Source organism: Amblyomma americanum, chromosome 1, assembly GCF_052857255.1.
Source record: "Amblyomma americanum isolate KBUSLIRL-KWMA chromosome 1, ASM5285725v1, whole genome shotgun sequence".
Taxonomy (NCBI): domain Eukaryota; kingdom Metazoa; phylum Arthropoda; class Arachnida; order Ixodida; family Ixodidae; genus Amblyomma; species Amblyomma americanum.
In genome coordinates, this window is record NC_135497.1 from 12,645,699 (window position 1) to 12,653,190 (window position 7,492).

The window sequence follows — 7,492 nt, forward strand, 5'->3', positions numbered from 1 at the left end:
TGAGGGGCAGTATTGTTCGCACATATATAATGTCAGCATAGATAAATCAGTTCATATTACTCCTTCGTAAAGCATAGTTGAAGGAGTAATCAATTTGTTTGAGCTTGAAAGCCAATTATTGCATTAGCCATCATCAGGTGAGTTTAGTTGCACTGCCTTTGTAATGTCCTGTTGAGAGTCTATTGAGTTCCGCTCAGTCGACGCCCGGGGAAGCGAGTGAGTCGACTCTAGTTTGCGGTCGGCTCACTCTGCTCGTGGGCGGCTCGCATGTCGTAAGCGCGCTCGTAGAACTTCTCGTAGATGCGGCGGATGATGAGCATCTCGTCGAGGAGAGCCTGCGTGACCATCTGCACGAAGGCGAGCAAGATGACGAAGACGAGGCAGAGGCCCGTGATGATGGTGACGTTCTCGCGCACGTAGCGGTGAGCAGAGTCGAGGCAGTTTCACGTGTACACCTGGAACCAGGCGTCGTAGTCGGTCATGTTGAGCACGTTGTGACCGCACGACAGACTCACCACCTGCGACGACATCGCGGGGCAACGAATTCAGTACAGGTGTTCACTCCTAGGTGGACGTGTTCGCGTTTCGACGGAAGGGAAATTAGAAAAAATTCAGGAACCCGACCGCGGCGGCTGCGTTTTTATGTAGGAAAAACGCTAAGGCGCCCGTGTAGTGTGCGATGTCAGTGTACGTTAAAGGCCCCCAGGTGGTCGAAGTTATTCCGGAGCCCTCCAGTACGGCACCTCTTTCTTCTTTCACTCCTACCTTTATCCCTTCCCTTACGGCGTGGTTCAGGTGTCCAAAGATATATGAGCCAGATACTGCGCCATTTCCCTTCCCCAAAAACTAATTATTATTATTAAGAAATTCAGAGGTCACGAGGAGGCTCGCTGGCCCATTGCTGATGGAAACTTGCAGGAACTGCTCACTGAACGAACGAAACGAAAACCATATAAGGGAGAAGACAATGAAAAGAGCCCGGATATCAGGAAAAAGTGCTCTTTCTCTTCTTCTGAGCCATTTGTTTCGTGGAGTTGTATGGGAAATGGTTGTGTTAGCTGCTTCCTTGTCTTGTCCTGAGCATACGTTCCGCTGGTTATATTGGCGTAAGTCATGAATCAACTGGGCTAGCAGTTAACGTTACAAAACTTGCAGCCTAGTTAGTACCAGGGATCATGTACACACACAAACGACACTGCTGGTGCGACACTACTGACTTAGTTTTACTTCAGATTCAGCTTTCGCCAATACCGTATCCACTAATACATAAAAGAAATCGGCGGAGCCCAAACAAGGAAAAACATAATGAGAGCTCTGGGTGCCCCCCTACGAAATGCGGCATTCATGTACCGCAAATATAATGGTGGACGCTATGTTTACAAGTACTCGTCTCCGCTCTCTGGAGTTCGGGATTTCAAATCACGGGGCCACCCGCAATCCTTGTAATGGTATTTTTGCTAAAACATATCTCCTGAGCATTTCAATTCAAGGCACGCAAATATTTTGACTTAAAGGAATCATATTCTTAGCGGTAAGAAACAGACACAACACCAAGCTACTCACACAGAGGACACCCGCTAGACTTCAACTGTCTTTACTGGACACTTGTACGACATAAATATGTATCACTGAGCACACGCAGGTGCCTCGTCATCCGCATCAGGTCTAACTACGCCCTCCCCTCTCCTGCAAGGCATACGGTTGCCCAGATAAACAATCTCTTTTTCTGCCAACGCCAGGGATGGAGTGCTTACACACATGTCGCCCGCTTCTTGAATACGAAAGGCTTCGATAATTTCCCTTTCTTTTTGTCGGCTCCCACATGCATCACAGACGTAGCGTCATATGCTGGGATACAGCCTTTGCAACTTCCGCAATGCTTCACCAATTCAGCTCCACCGGCCTGTGACGAAACATCCCTTCTATGCTCTCTAATCCTGTCGTTGACACACCTTCCGGTCTGGCCTATATATACCTTGCCGCAGGCAAGTGGAATGGTGTACACCACTCCCGTTCGGCAGGTTACAAACTTCAATTGGTGCTTTTTGCTGCAACACGGCTTCTTCGTTTCTGTGACTGCTGAACATAATCTTACCAGCTTTTCAGGGGCTGTCAACAGAACACCAACACCACACTTCTGGGCAACTTTTTTGAGGCGGTGGGATAGACTGTGGACGTACGGGATTGCGACCCGCCGCTTAAGCCTTTCTTCACCTGCCTTCACTTTGGCGCCACCAAGCTCCCGTAGTAAAGCTTCGACCACCGTATTAACCGATTCTAGAGGGTAGTCCGCCTTGTCCAAACGGTCAACCTGCTCTTGCAGACTGGCTTCCATGTTATGCGGGCACGACTTCTGCAGAGCCGCACGCAGGCTGTTCATCACAATGCCGCGCTTCACTACCTTCGAATGAGCTGAAGCATAATTTAAAACCTGTTTTTTGGATCTCGGCTTATATGCCCAACACGTACGCTCACCCGTGATGCATAGGTACACTTCTAGAAACTGGAGTGCCATTCACTGGAAGTTCATGAGTGAACCTGAGCCCATCTGCACATCTGTGAAAAACATCTAAAACACCAGATACAGAAGAGGCACTTTCCTGGAGGCTATTCAACTTTACAATCACCAGATAATCGTGTACATATCTGAAACATTTCACAACACTCTTATCTAAACCCTTAGCAATGCGCTTGTCACAATGGGCTAAGAATATATCACTAAGCATAGGCGCTAAACAAGACCCGATACATATTCCATCCTTCTCAATAAAATAGTCATCTCTGAAACACACCACAGTTGCTTTCAAATAAAAGGATAGCAATTCCAACAAACTGTTTACTGACAAACCACACGCGTTCTGGAAGTCTACCGCGCCCCCGTTTTCTATGAGGTCACGGACAGCATCGATTAGTTGTGGCTGCGGACTGCTGTAGAACAAATCTACTACGTCAATAGAGAATGCAAAGTTACCACATGGTGTTTCGTGCTGCTCTTTTAGGTAATCAACCACTTCCATCGCATTCCTGACACTAAAGGGATCAACTACAGTTAGAAGCTTAAGTTGTTTTTGAATGAACCTTGAAAGCAACCCTTGCCAGGATCCCTGCTCAGAAACAATGGCTCGAAAGGGCAGTCCTTGCTTTTTGTGTTTTAACTGAAAAAAAAAGATTCTTAAACCATTCTCCTCAGCCCTGTCCACCTGTTTTTTCAGCGCAACCAAGTTTAGCTCCTCACATAAAACCAAGCCTTCTTTCTTTAATTTCGCAACTCTCTTTTCGAATGGATCGAAGTTCTTACATATAGCCTCTTTCGCTTTTTCCAGAAACATATCATTTGGCAGTACTACAAATCCCCTTCTTTATCAGCTGTTAGCAAAGCAAGCTCTTTGTTCTTTAGATATTCGGTTGTGCTTCGTAGTATTTGTGCACTGCTCTTAGCAGGCTTCTTTCTAGCTAGTACACAGTCCATGCCCTCTGATCTCTTTAGGGTCAGGAATGCGATGGAGTGGTTGATTACCTAAAAGAGCAGCACGAAACACCATGTGGTAACTTTGCATTCTCTATGGACGTAGTAGATTTGTTTTACAGCATTCCGCAGCCACAACTAATCGATGCTGTCCGTGACCTCATAGAAAACGGGGGCGCGGTAGACTTCCTGAACGCGTGTGGTTTGTCAGTAAACAGTTTTTTGGAGTTGCTATCCTTTTATTTGAAAGCAACTGTGGTGTGTTTCAGAGATGACTATTTTATTCAGAAGGATGGAATATGTATCGGGTCTTGTTTAGCGCCTATGCTTAGTGATATATTCTTAGACCATTGTGACAAGCGCATTGCTAAGGGTTTAGATAAGAGTGTTGTGAAATGTTTCAGATATGTAGACGATTATCTGGTGATTGTAAAGTTGAATAGCCTCCAGGAAAGTGCCTCTTCTGTATCTGGTATTTTAGATGTTTTTCACAGATGTGCAGATGGGCTTAGGTTCACTCATGAACTTCCAGTGAATGGCACTATCCAGTTTCTAGAAGTGTCCCTATGCATCACGGGTGAGCGTACGTGCTGGGCATATAAGCCGAGATCCAAAAAACGGGCTTTAAATTATGCTTCGGCTCATTCGAAGGTAGTGAAGCGCGGCATTGTGATGAACAGCCTGCGTGCGGCTCTGCAGAAGTCGTGCCCGCATAACATGGAAGCCAGTCTGCAAGAGCAGGTTGACCGTTTGGACAAGGCGGACTACCCTCTAGAATCGGTTAATACGGTGGTCGAAGCTTTACTACGGGAGCTTGGTGGCGCCAAAGTGAAGGCAGGTGAAGAAAGGCTTAAGCGGCGGGTCGCAATCCCGTACGTCCACAGTCTATCCCACCGCCTCAAAAAAGTTGCCCAGAAGTGTGGTGTTGGTGTTCTGTTGACAGCCCCTGAAAAGCTGGTAAGATTATGTTCAGCAGTCACAGAAACGAAGAAGCCGTGTTGCAGCAAAAAGCACCAATTGAAGTTTGTAACCTGCCGAACGGGAGTGGTGTACACCATTCCACTTGCCTGCGGCAAGGTATATATAGGCCAGACCGGAAGGTGTGTCAACGACAGGATTAGAGAGCATAGAAGGGATGTTTCGTCACAGGCCGGTGGAGCTGAATTGGTGAAGCATTGCGGAAGTTGCAAAGGCTGTATCCCAGCATATGACGCTACGTCTGTGATGCATGTGGGAGCCGACAAAAAGAAAGGGAAATTATCGGAGCCTTTCGTATTCAAGAAGCGGGCGACATGTGTGTAAGCACTCCCTCCCTGGCGTTGGCAGAAAAAGAGATTGTTTATCTGCGCAACCGTATGCCTTGCAGGAGAGGGGAGGGCGTAGTTAGACCTGATGCGGATGACGAGGCACCTGCGTGTGCTCAGTGATACATATTTATGTCGTACAAGTGTCCAGTAAAGACAGTTGAAGTCTAGCGGGTGTGCTGTGTGTGTGTAGCTTGGTGTTGCGTCTGTTTCTTACCGCTAAGAATATGATTCCTTTAAGCCGTTACCAACTAGCCCAACTTAATGTTTTAACGAAATATTTTCAAACCATGTTTGGAGTTAAGCCTACACTGTGTACGGAATACGGAGTAACGCTACATTACACACGGCATCGAATGGCAGGGCCTGGTACAGAAATGTACTCCGTCGTAAAATAAGAAGACCCCAATAAACACCTATTACTGTCGGTAGAAAATCATCAGAATATCAACAGAGTGATTTTTACTAACACTGACACCAACCTGATCGGTGTTATTTTGCTTGCAGCACTAGTACGGCACCGAGCAGCGCTCGTTGCTGGGGATAGTGCGGGAGCAGTTGAAGTACATGTTGGCATTCCAGTCCCGAAAGTTCCTCCTCCAGATTCCACAGCACTGCACCCTCTCCTGCAGTCGCATGACATGGAACATTTTTTCGGTTGTCATCGAAATCTTACTGTCTCCTCATGTCGCTTCCCATTGCTGTCATCGAATACCGTAGTTTTTCTAATGTCTACTAGTTATGCAACCGTCGAAATAAAATCTTAGCATGATCTACACAGAGATTGTTCATGAGATGGTGGCACCACTTGTGTGTCTCCACTGTAGCTAGGTTTTGAGCACCGCAAACCAAAATTCATAATGAAAATTGGTTTTGAGCAAACGAAATAGCGTAGTAACTGCCTCATGTATCCCAGTGGAAATCTAAACAGCGCCGTAATATAGGGAAAAAGGAGAGAATGAAAGAAGAAAGAAAGTGGTGCCGTAGTGGAAGGCTGCTGAAGAATTTCGACCACCTGGGGACCTTTAGCGTGCACTGACATCGTACAGCACACTGGCGCCTTTTTGCGTTTCACCGCTATAAAAACGAGTCCGGCACAATATGATTCGAACCCGGGAGCTCCGGCTCAGTAGCCAAGCGCCGTGACTACCGAGCTACCGTACATAGAAATCTCGGAAGTGGTGTGACAGAGCGCTAGGCTACGGGCTTCGTGTAAATAATTGTGCGAGACATAAATAGATGGATCACATGGGGAGTTTCGCGACTTAAATGATCAAAGGGCTTTGGAATAAAAGTTGCGGTGCTGCTTTATGGTGCGTTCCAGGGCAACGGCAAGGGTATGTCGAGTGAAGCATTGCTTTAAACTCTACTCCAACGTTTAGCATGACGTCGGTTTACTACGCTATCTGGCCGAGGCGTGCACATCTTTTTCTACACTTTTAGTAGTCGCTGGTCGAGGACCACTGAGTTGACAACTGAAAAAAGTGAACGAGTGAGACGATTAATCATGTGAGGAAGACGTCTCCAGATGAACTAGAGAAACATCCACAACGATTCCCTTACGAAAATGCGCGTAGGATTGTGATAACTAAATTCAAGAGCAATACAGTAGGCTTTAACGTGTACTTAGGGCACTGTTTTGGGGAGAAGAAAAAAAAATCCACTTTCTATGCCCGTTTTTGTACAATATATGGCGGCCAGTTTTCATAGACAGATGCTGGAAATCCCCTGTCAACTCTTTCCGCGCGGCTCTTGCAAGCTATCTGCATGCTGTCCATGAGCCTCTGGAAGTCCGGCGAGTCCCAGTAGTGGACGAGTAGCTCCATGGAGAATATCTCGGAGAGCATCTTTATCTGGGACGGCAGGAAGAAGACGACCAGGCCCACGACCAGGTTGATGAGCAGCAGCGAAGTGATTAAAGACGAGTACACGTTCCGCAGGCAACTGTTTTCCCGAAGCGCACCCACGCAGCCGCAGAAGGGCAAAGACATGATGATCATGCCGAACAGTATAACCGAGATCTCCATCTTGATCACAAACATGCTGCCAACCGAAGGACCGTGGTTACTGACAACGCCATGCAGACACTTTAGACCTACAATTCTATACTTTTCAGCAAAACATGCAGATCGCCTACTTACAAGGTAGAGTAATTAACTAAATTCTACTAGTTAACTTTTTACCTATTGCCAATAGGCAGCTGACTGCAATTATAGATTTTATAGATGGCCGTTAGTAATAGCCATATCAGTTTTTAGAATTCCGAAAACGCAGTAGCGATAAAGCACCCTAGGAGGCAGCTGAGCCACCTAGGTCACGTGCACTTGCGCCATCATCACAACCTGCCCACGGGATTGTGAGCAAACTGCCCACCGTGGCAGGTGGCAACTCAATACAGATGCATATCCTTGTCAGTGCTCGGGCAGAAGTATAGAATCCAAAGAGAATTTGGTAATAAGGCAGTAGTAACAGCTGCTTAAAAAAAATAGATGAGACACTTAAGCTCCACCTTAAGCGTATGACGCGACAGCACAATGGGATGTCTAGATATGCGGAAGTGGTTAATCTATACTTTACATTCATAGATCCCTGGGAGTCCTGATGCCCATCCAGGCGCAGTGTTGCAGCGGTTAAGTGATGCGGCACTGCCCTTCGATGGCAGGTACTCCCAACGGTGGGCCTTGTGCGACCAAGCTTGTTCTTCCCGTGCGACCAATCGTTA

At 46.9% G+C, this 7,492-nt stretch overlaps 1 pseudogene; it reads right to left on the reverse strand.

The window, feature by feature from the left end:
- Positions 1–227: 227 nt before the first annotated feature.
- On the reverse strand, positions 228–6,812 carry LOC144116306 (tetraspanin-33-like; annotated as a pseudogene).
- Between the last annotated feature and the right edge of the window lie 680 nt (positions 6,813–7,492).